This window comes from Coregonus lavaretus, assembly GCF_964263955.1.
Source record: "Coregonus lavaretus genome assembly, chromosome: 15".
Classification (NCBI taxonomy): Eukaryota; Metazoa; Chordata; class Actinopteri; order Salmoniformes; family Salmonidae; genus Coregonus; species Coregonus lavaretus.
Window position 1 is genome coordinate 16,847,438 of NC_140002.1, and position 12,918 is coordinate 16,860,355.

The window sequence follows — 12,918 nt, forward strand, 5'->3', positions numbered from 1 at the left end:
TTTGTAAGCCACATTTGATGCTGTAAGAACATAGAGCACTGTCACTGAGTGTGACATAACTAATCATAGATTCTTCTGACCCTGTTCAGTCGAAAACTGGAACACCATTTTACTGAGACAGTACAGAGATGACCCACATTGCTCCAGCTAGATCTATGGGTCTCCAGGTTGACTACCATTGTATAATTATTGTGGCATCATGTTCCTTGTTTTGCAGTTACAATACCAAGTTGACTTGTCTAAAGTGTATCAAAACTAATGGGCACTGGATTGATTATCGCCACAAGGGCCAACTCTATCCAAGCTATTTTTTCCAAAGTCTATATAGACAATGCAGAGCCATGCTGTAGTGTTATATTAAACCATGATTTCTATGATTTTGGCTGTAATCGTTTAGTAGGCATTATTGGGATGATGGCAAACACAATGGGGTATGTAGTTTGGCCTGCTTATGCTTGTACTGACATTCTTGGACAGTGACAGTGTTTTTGAGACAGCAGGGGTTCTGTCTGGAGACATAGCTGAGGATGGGATAGGCCTCTACTGCCAGCTGAGCACACACACGCACAAACACCCACAAAGAGAGGCATTTGACAGGCTGATTACAGCACAAAGAGATGGACAGGGTGGGTTCCGTTCCTTCAGTGGGGTCCCCCAAGGACTCCCCACACACACTTTAACTCACACACTCCAGCACAATGGGAGAACCTTGTAATTAGGCCATAGAGCATTTCATTGAGCTCATTATGACACCCGTGTAAAGATTTGATGCTCCATCAACCCTCAGAGTAGCGTGTAGTGGAGTCATATCTATAATAATGGCTTCCCTCTGTGTATAGATAGGTACAGTAGACACAGCTAGGAGTAATATATCTCTAGTCTACACTATAGTCCCATAGTTGCAGACCTGTTTTTACCTTCTGTCATGAAAGGTTTTCAGAGCACAGGCCCAAATATGAGCAAGCTGAAATTACTTTTGAGTCTGGTGACTTGTATTTTTACTTGACCCTTATTTTTGTCACTATGAATATGTTTCCGAACGACAGCAATTGAGCAATACGACAGAACACAGACACCGAAGTTCAAGGAAAGCTCATTTTCTTCTGTTAATTACATTGGCTCATCCCAAGCAGACCAAGATCACTTCATAACATATTGAGGTTACGCCACTCATCTAGGAAACACGAGAGACAAATCCCAGTCTGTGCCTCTGAGAGCATAAATACAAATTAATTTTTTTCCTCCCGACATTGGTTTGTATTGTGGAAAACCAAAGTCTGATCTAAACCTATCCAGTAGCCCTACAATGTTGTGATAGTATGTACTGATTGCTATCTCAGGTATAGCAGAAAATCAATACAGTGTGCAACTAGAATAGATGTACAGTATAGATATCAGATACTACTGCAAAGGCTGAATTGTAATTTGAATTTGCACTAACTCAAACTTTTGCATACTGAAAATGATTTTCTTTCAACACAACAAAAAGCATGAGCTGGAGCACACCCAGAGAAAATGATTTTGTGTAGAGGAGCTGACTAACGGTGAATAAACTGTAAGCCATGAAGATAAAGAGAGTAGCACACTGTATACAGTACCAGTAAAACATTTGGACACACCTACTCATTCAAGGGTTTTTCTTTATTTTTACTATTTTCTACATTGTAGAATAATAGTGAAGACATCAAAACTATGAAATAACACATAGTAATCAAAAAAATTATTAAACAAATCAAAATATATTATATATTTGAGATTCTTCAAAGTAGCCACCCTTTGCCTTGATGACAGCTTTGCCCACTCTTGGAATTCTCTCAACCAACTTCATGAGGTTGTCACCTGGAATGCATTTCAATTAACAGGTGTGCCTATTTAAAAGTTAATTTGTGGAATTTCTTTCCTTCTTAATGCGTTTGAGCCAATCAGTTGTGTTGTGACAAAGTAGGGGTGGTATACCGAAGATAGCCCTATTTGGTAAAAGACCAAGTCCATATTATGGCATGAACAGCTCAAATAAGCAAAGAGAAACGAGAGTCCATCATTACTTTAAGACATGAAGGTCAGTCACTCCGAAAAATTTCAAGAACTTAGAAAGTTTCTTCAAGTGCAGCTGTGGCGGTCCTCTCATGAGGACCGCCACAGGAGTTACCTCTGCTGCAGAGGATAAGTTCATTAGAGTCACCAGCCTCAGAAATTGCAGCCCAAATAAATGCTTCACAGAGTTCAAGTAACAGACACATCTCAACATCAACTGTTCAGAGGAGACTGCGTGAATCAGGCCTTCATGGTCGAATTGCTGCAAAGAAACCACTACTAAAGGACCCCAATAATAAGAAGAGACTTGCTTGGGCCAAGAAACACGAGCAATGGACATTAGACCGGTGGAAATCTGTTCTTTGGTCTGATGAGTCCAAATTTGAGATTTTTGGTTCCAACCGCTGTGACTTTGTGAGACGCAGAGTAAGTTTTTTTATTTTTTTATTTTATTTCACCTTTATTTAACCAGGTAAGCCAGTTACAACTGCGACCTGGCCAAGATAAAGCAAAGCAGTGCGATAAAAACAACAACACAGAGTAAAAAAACATAAAGTCAAAAAATACAACAGAAAATATATATACAGTGTGTGCAAATGTAGCAAGTTATGAAGGTAAGGCAATAAATAGGCTATAGTGCAAAATAATTACAATTAGTATTAACACTGGAATGCTAGATGTGCAAGAGATTATGTGCAAATAGAGATACTGGGGTGCAAAAGAGCAAAATAAATAACAATATAGGGATGAGGTAGTTGGGTGGGCTAATTTCAGATGGGCTGTGTACAGGTGCAGTGATCGGTAAGGTGCTCTGACAACTGATGCTTAGTTAGTGAGGGAGATAAGAGTCTCCAGCTTCAGAGATTTTTGCAATTCGTTCCAGTCATTGGCAGCAGAGAACTGGAAGGAATGGCGGCCAAAGGAGGTGTTGGCTTTGGGGATGACCAGAGAGATATACCTGCTGGAGCGCAGACTACGGGTGGGTGCTGCTATGGTGACCAATGAGCTAAGATAAGGCGGGGATTTGCCTAGCAGTGATTTATAGATGGCCTGGAGCCAGTGGGTTTTACGACGAACATGTAGTGAGGACCAGCCAACAAGAGCGTACAGGTCACAGTGGTGGGTAGTGTATGGGGCTTTGGAGACAATACGGATGGCACTGTGATAGACTACATCCAATTTGCTGAGTAGAGTGTTGGAGGCTATTTTGTAAATGACATCGCCGAAGTCAAGGATCGGTAGGATAGTCCGTTTTACGAGGGCATGTTTGGCAGCATGAGTGAAGGAGGCTTTGTTGCGAAATAGGAAGCCGATTCTAGATTTAACTTTGGATTGGAGATTCTTAATGTGAGTCTCTCTAGAGAGAGTTTACAGTCTAACCAGACACCTAGGTATTTGTAGTTGTCCACATACTCTAGGTCAGACCCGTCGAGAGTAGTGATTCTAGTCGGGTGGGCGGGTGCCAGCAGCGTTCGATTGAAGAGCATACATTTAGTTTTACTAGTGTTTAAGAGCAGTTGGAGGCTACTGAAGGAGTGTTGTATGGCATTGAAGCTTGTTTGGAGGTTTGTTAACACAGTGTCCAATGAAGGGCCAGATGTATACAAAATGGTGTCGTCTGCGTAGAGGTGGATCTGAGAGTCACCAGCAGCAAGAGCGACATCATTGATATACACAGAGAAAAGAGTCGGCCCAAGAATTGAACCCTGTGGCACCCCCATAGAGACTGCCATAGGTCCAGACAACAGGCCCTCCGATTTGACACATTGAACTCTATCTGAGAAGTAGTTGGTGAACCAGGCGAGGCAGTCATTTGAGAAACCAAGGCTATTTAGTCTGCCAATAAGAATGCGGTGGTTGACAGAGTCGAAAGCCTTGGCCAGGTCGATGAAGACGGCTGCACAGTACTGTCTATTATCGATCGCGGTTATAATATCATTTAGGACCTTGAGCGTGGCTGAAGTGCACCCATGACCAGCTCGGAAACCGGATTGCATAGCGGACAAGGTACGGTGGGATTCGAAATGGTCGGTGATCTGTTTGTTAACTTGGCTTTCAAATACTTTCGAAAGGCAGGGCAGGATGGATATAGGTCTGTAACAGTTTGGATCTAGAGTGTCACCCCCTTTGAAGAGGGGGATGACCGCGGCAGCTTTCCAATCTCTGGGGATCTCAGACGTTACGAAAGAGAGGTTGAACAGGCTAGTAATAGGGGTTGCGACAATTTCATCGGGTAGTTTTAGAAAGAAAGGGTCCAGATTGTCTAGCCCAGCTGATTTGTAGGGGTCCAGATTTTGCAGCTCTTTCAGAACATCAGCTGTCTGAATTTGTGTGAAGGAGAAGCGGGGGGGGGGCATGGGCAAGTTGCAGCGGAGGGTGTAGAGTTGGTGGCCGGGGTAGTGGTAACCAGGTGGAAAGCATGGCCAGCCGTAGCAAAATGCTTGTTGAAATTCTCGATTATTGTAGATTTATCGGTGGTGATAGTGCTTCCTAGCCTCAGTGCAGTGGACAGCTGGGAGGAGGTGCTCTTATTCTCCATGGACTTTACAGTGTCCCAAAACTTTTTGGAGTTAGTGCTACAGGATGCAAATTTCTGTTTGAAAAAGTTAGCCTTTGCTTTCCTGACTGCTTGTGTATATTGGTTCCTAACTTCCCTGAAAAGTTGCATATCGCGGGGGCTATTTGATGCTAATGCAGTACGCCACAGGATGTTTTTGTGCTGGTCAAGGGCAGTCAAGTCTGAGGAGAACCAGGGGCTATATCTGTTCTTAGTTCTGTATTTTTTGAATGGGGCATGTTTATTTAAGATTGAGAGGAAATTACTTTTAAAGAACAACCAGGCATCCTCTACTGATGAGATCTATATCCATCCAGGATACCTGGGCCAGGTCAATTAGGAAGGCCTGCTCGCTAAAGTGTTTTAGGGAGCGTTTGACAGTGATGAGGGGTGGTCGTTTGACCGCGGACCCGTTACGGACGCAGGCAATAAGGCAGTGATCGCTGAGATCCTGGTTGAAGACAGCGGAGGTGTATTTAGAGGGTAAGTTAGTCAGGATGATATCTATGAGGGTACCCATGTTTACGGATTTAGGGTTGTACCTGGTAGGTTCGTTGATAATTTGTGTGAGATTGAGGGCATCTAGTTTGGATTGTAGGATGGCCGGGGTGTTAAGCATATCCCAATTTAGGTCACCAAGCAGTACGAACTCTGAGGATAAATGGGGGGCAATCAATTCACATATGGTGTCCAGGGCACAGCTGGGGGCTGAGGGGGGTCTGTAGCAAGCAGCAACAGTGAGAGACTTATTTCTGGAAAGGTGGATTTTTAGAAGTAGAAGCTCAAACTGTTTGGGCACAGACCTGGATAGTATGATAGAGCTCTGCAGGCTATCTCTACAGTAGATTGCAACTCCACCCCCTTTGGCAGTTCTATCTAGACGGAAAACGTTATAGTTGGGGATGGACATTTCAGAATTTTTGGTGGCCTTCCTAAGCCAGGATTCAGACACTGCTAGAACATCAGGATTGGCGGAGTGTGCTAACGCAGTGAATAACTCAAACTTAGGAAGTACACTTCTGATATTAACATGCAAGAAACAAAGGCTTTTGCGATTACAGAAGTCAACAAATGATAGCGCCTGGGGAGTAGGAGTGATACTGAGGGCTGCAGGGCCTGGGTTAGCCTCTACATCACCAGAGGAACAGATGAGGACTAGAATAAGGATACGGCTAAAAAAGTGAACGGATGATCGCCGCATGAGTGGTTCCCACCGGGAAGCATGGAGGAGGAGGTGTGATGGTGTGGGGGTGCTTTGCTGGTGACACTGTTTGTGATTTATTTAGAGTTCAAGGCACACTTAACCAGCATGGCTACCACCAACAGGACAACGACCAAAAACACACCTCCAGGCTGAATAAGGCATATTTGACCAAGAAGGAGAGTGCTGCATCAGATGACCTGGCCTCCACAATCACCCGACCTCAACCCAATTGAGACGGTTTGGGATGAGTTGGAACGCAGATTGAAGGAAAAGTAGCCAACAAGTGCTCAGCATATGTGGGAACTCCTTCAAGACTGTTGGAAAAACATTCCTCATGAAGCTGGTTGAGAGAATGCCAAGAGTGTGCAAAGCTGTCATCAAGGCAAAGGGTGGCTACTTTGAAGAATCTAAAATCTAAAATCTATATTTGTTTAACACTTTGTTGGTTAATACATGATTCCACATGTGTTATTTCATAGTTTTGATGTCTTCACTATTATTCTACAATGTAGAAAATAGTAAAAATAAAGAAAAACTTTTGACTGGTACTCTATATACAGTGCATTCAGAAATTATTCAGACCCCTTGACTTTTTCCACATTTTGTTACGTTACAGCCTTATTCTAAATTTTATTACATCGTTTTTCCCCCTCATAAATCTACACACAATACCCCATAATGACAAAGCAAAAACAGGTTTTTAGAATATAACATTTACATAAGTATTCAGACCCTTTTCTCAGTACTTTGTTAAAGCACCTTTGGCAGCGATTACAGCCTCAAGTCTTTTTGGGTATGCCGCTACAAGCTTGGCACACCTGTATTTGGGGAGTTTCTCCCATTCTTCTCTGTAGATCATCTCAAGCTCTGTCAGGTTGGATTGGGAGTGTCGCTGTACAGCTATTTTCAGGTCTCTCAAGAGATGTTCGATCGGGTTCAAGTCCGGGCTCTGGACATTCAGAGACTTGTCCTGAAGCCACTCCTGCGTTATATTGGCTGTGTGCTTAGGGTTGTAGTCCTTTTGGAAGGTGAACCTTCGCCCCAGTCTGAGGTCCTGAGCACTCTGGAGCAGGTTTTCATCAAGGATTTCTCTGTACTTTGCTCCGTTCATCTTTCCCTCGATCTTGACTAGTCTCCCAGTCCCTGCCACTGAAAAACATCCCCACAGCATGATGCTGCCACCACCATGCTTCACCGTAGGGATGGTGCCAGGTTTCCTCCAGACGTGACACTTGGCATAAATTAGCAAACACTTCTACAAACCTGTTTTCGCTTTGTCATTATGGGGTATTGTGTGTAGATTGATGCAGATTTTTTTTAAATCCATTTTAGAATAAGGTTGTAACATAACAAAATGTGGAAAAAGTCAAGGGTCTGAATACTTTCCGAATGCACTGTATAAACTCCCGGTAAGTTATTGGGTAAAACACCAATGTTTCGGCATCACTGTGCCTAATTTTATCCAATAAATTACTGGGAGTTTATTTATATAGAGTGTGCGACTTTCTTTCAACACAACACCATAACCTACAGTATCAACCATGATAAGCAATAGTATCCCTATGTGTCCATTCATACAAATATACATTACATACATATGTGTCCTCTCTGGCCGTGAGTGATTACTGTTCATATAAAGAGGCAGCCCTTTAATTACCCAGCCTGCCCTTGGGGAGCCATTACAGCGGGGAATCTTTCCACTTTTTATTAGTACATTTTAATATGGGCTTAGAAAAGAGCAATGGGTGGGGCAGCCATTTCCCTCACCCTGGGCACATGTATCCTGCTTTAGGGTTTTATTGGAGCTACTACTGGACCTTCCACTTGAATATATGCATGGTGGACTGTGGACTGGTGGGCTGGTCCCAGGGCACAGGACCATGTGACAGGGGTGATGGACGATGCAGTCGGGCCTCATCTGGGGGTTCCCCCTAACAAAGGGAAACCACGGGGAGAGAGGGAGAGCTTTTCATAGGAGTTAATAAAGAGGCTATGTAAATGAAGGGCGATGCCGGCACTGAAGGGTGGAGGGTTGAGGAATGGTATCGCATCATGCTCTTTCAGAGGAGCAGTCGAATGCAGGGGGAGCCCCAAATAAAGTTTGGATAGATAGAGTAAGAGGGACCTATGACTTAGGAAATTCAAGGCAGGAGACCTGAGCAGGAATAACTCTGGGCCCAAGTTATAGCTCTATTTACTATCCCAAAAAGTTTTGTTCTGTAGGACCCCCATGGATGCAGGCGTGTCACTACAAAGATCAGCAATCGACAATATGAACTATGCATTTTTTTATTCATTACAATATCATTTTGATTTCCCCCTGAAATATTTGAAAATAGTTTTATAGCAGTAGGCTAAAACTGCATGGTCCAGTGTCTGCAGACTTTTACATTACATTACATTACATCAGTGGTTTTTCAAAGATGGATCAGGGACATCCGGCTCCAACTCCATCAACAGTATCAAAAGTATGAACTAAAGTACAGTCAAGGATAAACTCAATCTCTTCCAATTTACCCCTGATACCCACTTAAACCCCAGTATGATTCAAAGTCCCTCAAATGGAAAAGGGACATTGCTCACTTTAGTGCCTGAGTCAACATCTCAAAATGTGGAGACAAATGTAACATAAAAGAAGTCATAACAGAACTCTGTAACATGACAGAATGCTAGGAACTGAGGAAATTAGTTGTCAAACATCTGGTTCCAGTGGCATCCATTGAAATGTGTATCTTTATAGTGGCTTTCTTTTGCAAAATAACTATGAGTTAACAGACTTATTTATTCACCATTACATTAAGGTGTAGTACGTCCAATGTATTACAGGGATCAATAGCAGGTCTATTTTGCTCCAGAGATGTAGCTCATTGTTCCCTCGTTGGTACAGACGCTAGCCTAACTTCTAACTAACTAACTAACGTTAGCTAGCTAGCTATCAAGCTAGCCAGGTTTCCTTAGCAGCTTGTACACAGCCTACAGCCCTTGCGGCTAGGAAAACGGATTGTCCCGAGAGTGTGACTCTTTGAATCCCTGCTGTTTGCTGCTGTTTCAATCTGCCCTGCGACCTGTCATGTCTGGAACTGCTAGGAGTAACAGCGTAGCCTACGTTGCTACCATGACAAAGACCAAAGCCAGTTGGAGTAACGTTGAGGACAGTGGTGTCTCTCTATCACAGGTGAAGGATATATTAAACGAACAAAAATAGTCCTACAACCAGTTGTTACAACAACAAGAAAATAGCTTCAAGTGTTGTTTCCAAATGCTGGTGGCGTCAACTAATAAAATAATGGACGTTCTGACCAGAGACGTCCAGGACCTGAAGAACAGTTTGCAGTTCTCCCAGGGTCAGCTCAATGAGTTTAAACAACAGCAAGATGACAGCAATCTGTAAGGCATTGCGAGAGGACATCAGTTCTGTATGTGAATCCATGATAACAATGATGGAGAAATCAGATTATCTCGAGGGACAATCAAGGCAGAACAACATTGTTGTGGACAGAATTGCAGAATCTCCACATGAGACCTGTATGGAGTCTGAGGACAAAATGAGGGAAATTATCTCTGAGAAACTGAAGATGGACCACAGAAAGATTGAGGTGGAGTGCGCCCACAGGACTTAACAAACCCACACCTGGCACAGGTGACAGAACGAGGCCTATCCTGAAGCTGTGCGCCAGAAGAGGAAATAACTTATCCCAGCCATGAAAGCTGCCAGAGCACGTGGGGATATTGCTTACAAATAGCCCATATTAATACAGTGCAACAAAATGTTGAATAAGTCAAGAGGTATGAATACTTTCTCATGGCACTGTATATGTAGCCTTAGAAATAAGGTTAATGAAATCAATAACTTGCTAACATCAGATCAAATGTATATATTAGCCATTTCTGAGACTCACTTAGATAATTCCTTTGATGATACAGCAGTAACAATACAAGGATATAACATATACAGAAGAGACAGGAATGCCTATGGGGGAGTTGTTGCTGTATATATTCAGAGCCATATCCCTGTAATGCTTAGAGAAGATCTCATGTCAAGTGTTATTGAAATGTTGTGGTTGCAGGTTCACCTGCCTTATCTAAATCAGACACAAATTACTGATTGGTTTAAAGAAATTGATGATAAGATCTGCCATTTCGTGGATTCAGAGCTACTGTATCTACCTAATAGAACACAGAGGGTTTTCTTTCATGGAAGCTTCTCCAATGTTAAACATGTAAAGTGTGGTGTAACGCAGGGCAGCTCTCTTGGCCCTCTACTCTTTTCTATTTTTACCAATGACCTGCCACTGGCATTAAACAAAATCTGTGTGTCCATGTATGTTGATGACTCAACCCTATACACAAAATGTTAATTAATGACCTTTTTACATTTTAGTCATTTAGCAGACACTCTTATCCAGAGCGACTTACAGTTAGTTTTTTTCATACTGGCCCCCCGTGGGAATCGAACCCACAACCCTGGCGTTGCAAGCGCCATGCTCTACCAACTGAACTACAGGAGGCCTAATTAGACTCTTAATGGAACGTTCTCCAAAGTTGTGGTAACGTTTGTTTTTAGCTGGGTAGATGGGGAATCCTGAGCTACGGGCTGACAAGCACTCCCTGACCTCTGAGAGAGAATGGAGGTACGTCCTCTGATGCTAAAGTGGCTCATGGGTATGTCAAGCCACTCACAGACACACTAACGCCCCACAATGCAATTACTGTAGGGATTACATCCCCACTCCAAAACAGGGGTAAACTAACATTGGGTAGTGTGTGTGTTTGTGTGAGTTCCCCCACATCTCATAGCCCCCATTTTGAAGGCCTTTTTTTTTTGGGGGGGGGGGGGGGGGGGGGACTCATTCAGGATCTCAACTTACTATTGTCAGGTAGAATAGTAAAATGCACAAGGTGTATAACAGTTTTTCTCTTGTTATGTCAGTCACTGATAGTCACTCAATTAGCCCATGTCATCTAAACATTTTTAGATTGGTAAGTTAGTCTAGCGGCCAGCTATCTAAACTTTTAGCAATCAAGGTCAAATTAGAACCCGGGGGGCCCCCATTGATTTTGTCAGACAGTCTAACTCAGATATCATATTAAAAACTGAAAAATATCTCTTTACCCTATGGCAAAATGTGTAGAATTTCAGGAAATTAGCTGTAAAACGACTCATTTTCCCCTCCGCCCCATGGCAAAATGAGTCGAATTGCAGGAAATTAACTCAAAAACTTAAACATTTGCATGAAATTAGTTATAAAATTGCTAAATCTTCTCTCCCCATGGCAAAATGTGTAGGAGGGGGGGTGCACGTGCGTCTGCATTCTGGAGGCATTAACGCACCACGTTAATCAAAGGCAGAGGGGAGATGAGATGAGATGAGGGGAGGGGAGAGACGTAGGGCCCCGCTGGCCGCAAAAGCAACCCCTCTGCTCCCAGCCCGTTTTAATTAGACTCACAGCAGGGGCACATTACTGACACACGTGCCACTCACACACAAACTTTTTTTCTCTCTAGTGTGTGTGGGTCACCCTTTCGTCTCTAAGTCTCTGCTAGTGAGCTGCTGTCAAGTGGCCAACAGGGTCCCAACTCTGACCAGAGAAAATAAGACATCCTGAGACCCTCCTTTCTCCCCAATGTCCAGTGTGTCAAAGCAGTGTGAAACAAAAGGATAGACTGCGTCATATCGCCTCATTAGGGAGCCATGGACAATTAGTGTTTCATATGACAAGGGCTATAATTTGTTATACGTTTTCAGAAAAACATGTGAGAGGAACCTTGAAATCTCACTGACCAGAGAAACAACTAAATAATGTTGATGTGCAATTTATCAGTTGCAGATACTTTTTCAAGTAGTCATTCTTAGACAGTGGTCATGTTTGGCCAGTGGACATAGAGAGGCTGCTAGCCATCTGCCCGCCTAGGGCCCTTCCGAAAGCGTTGACATTTGGTCAGGGACCTTTCACCTCTTTGTAAAATGTCACGACATCGAAAGTCACCCCGACACAAAGAGCCCTAAACCCCAAAGGAGGGAAACGTAGCTAACCTGACAGAACAGGGTCCTGCCCGCAATCCAGAATGATTCATTAGTTCAAACGTTTACTATCTACTCCTCGCAGAATGAGTGGCACGAGTGACTCAAGTCTAACTTCAGGTGTCATAGAGTGGCATTAAAAGAACGCTGGATCGAACCGTGCTGTCATAGCACAATAGACAGCCTCAACCCCAGAGCAGTACCCTGCAGGAAGTTACATTAATTGGGGACACTCAGCGAGCAAGGATAAGACCGGGCTGGAATACACTCGTTATGGAGAAGCTCCAGTCTTTATTGCGGTTATCAATCTCTGGCACACAAAGTGAGGAGACAGCGAGTAGGCTAATTTTCGCACGCCAGTCGCACTCATTACGACACAGTTGAAGGGTGCCGACAGCGAATTACCATGTGAAGATTCGGCAAGGTGATGTTGAAAATGGCACCCTCTCATCTGTTTCATAGATTTCAATCCCATTAGGGACTCAGTATGAATTCTCCTAGGAACTTTAAAACTGGTACTTTGGCCATCAAATAGAGCACTTGTACACTTTTAAAGCCTGAGTGGTACAAGCGGAAAGAAACGTGTCTGTCATAATCTAGGTAGACCCATTGAAGTTTTCTAAAGGTTTTCTGAAGTGTCTTTTTTACATTTTCCTAGCTATACAATGGATGTATTATCTTTAATGGTTATATAAATTACATTCGGGTACATTTTGAGTCAATAAACCAACTCAATGCCGTAGTTCAGAAGCCACAATGGACATTTGAGATGAAAACGTTCATAAGTAGTTCTTACTTTCCTATACAAACCGTTTTCACACAATGCAATAATTTATCTGCAGTTCATTGAGGTGAAGAGTTCTGTCTTTCACTTTGAGTGAAAGTGACAAAGGCTCTGCAGCCACTTACCCAATCATTCTCTCCCAGAGTTAGCCCATGCAGCCAGTGAGAGTGGTGGTGAGCTCTAAGGGCAGAGCTGGGGATAAGGCTTAGGGCAGCTGCTGTGGGTAATGGCGTATTGAGCTGTGGACAGGCCTAAGGTCAGGGGGCTAGGGTCCAGCTGCCCCACACCTGGGTCCACTGGGGGGCCAAAGCCCTGCC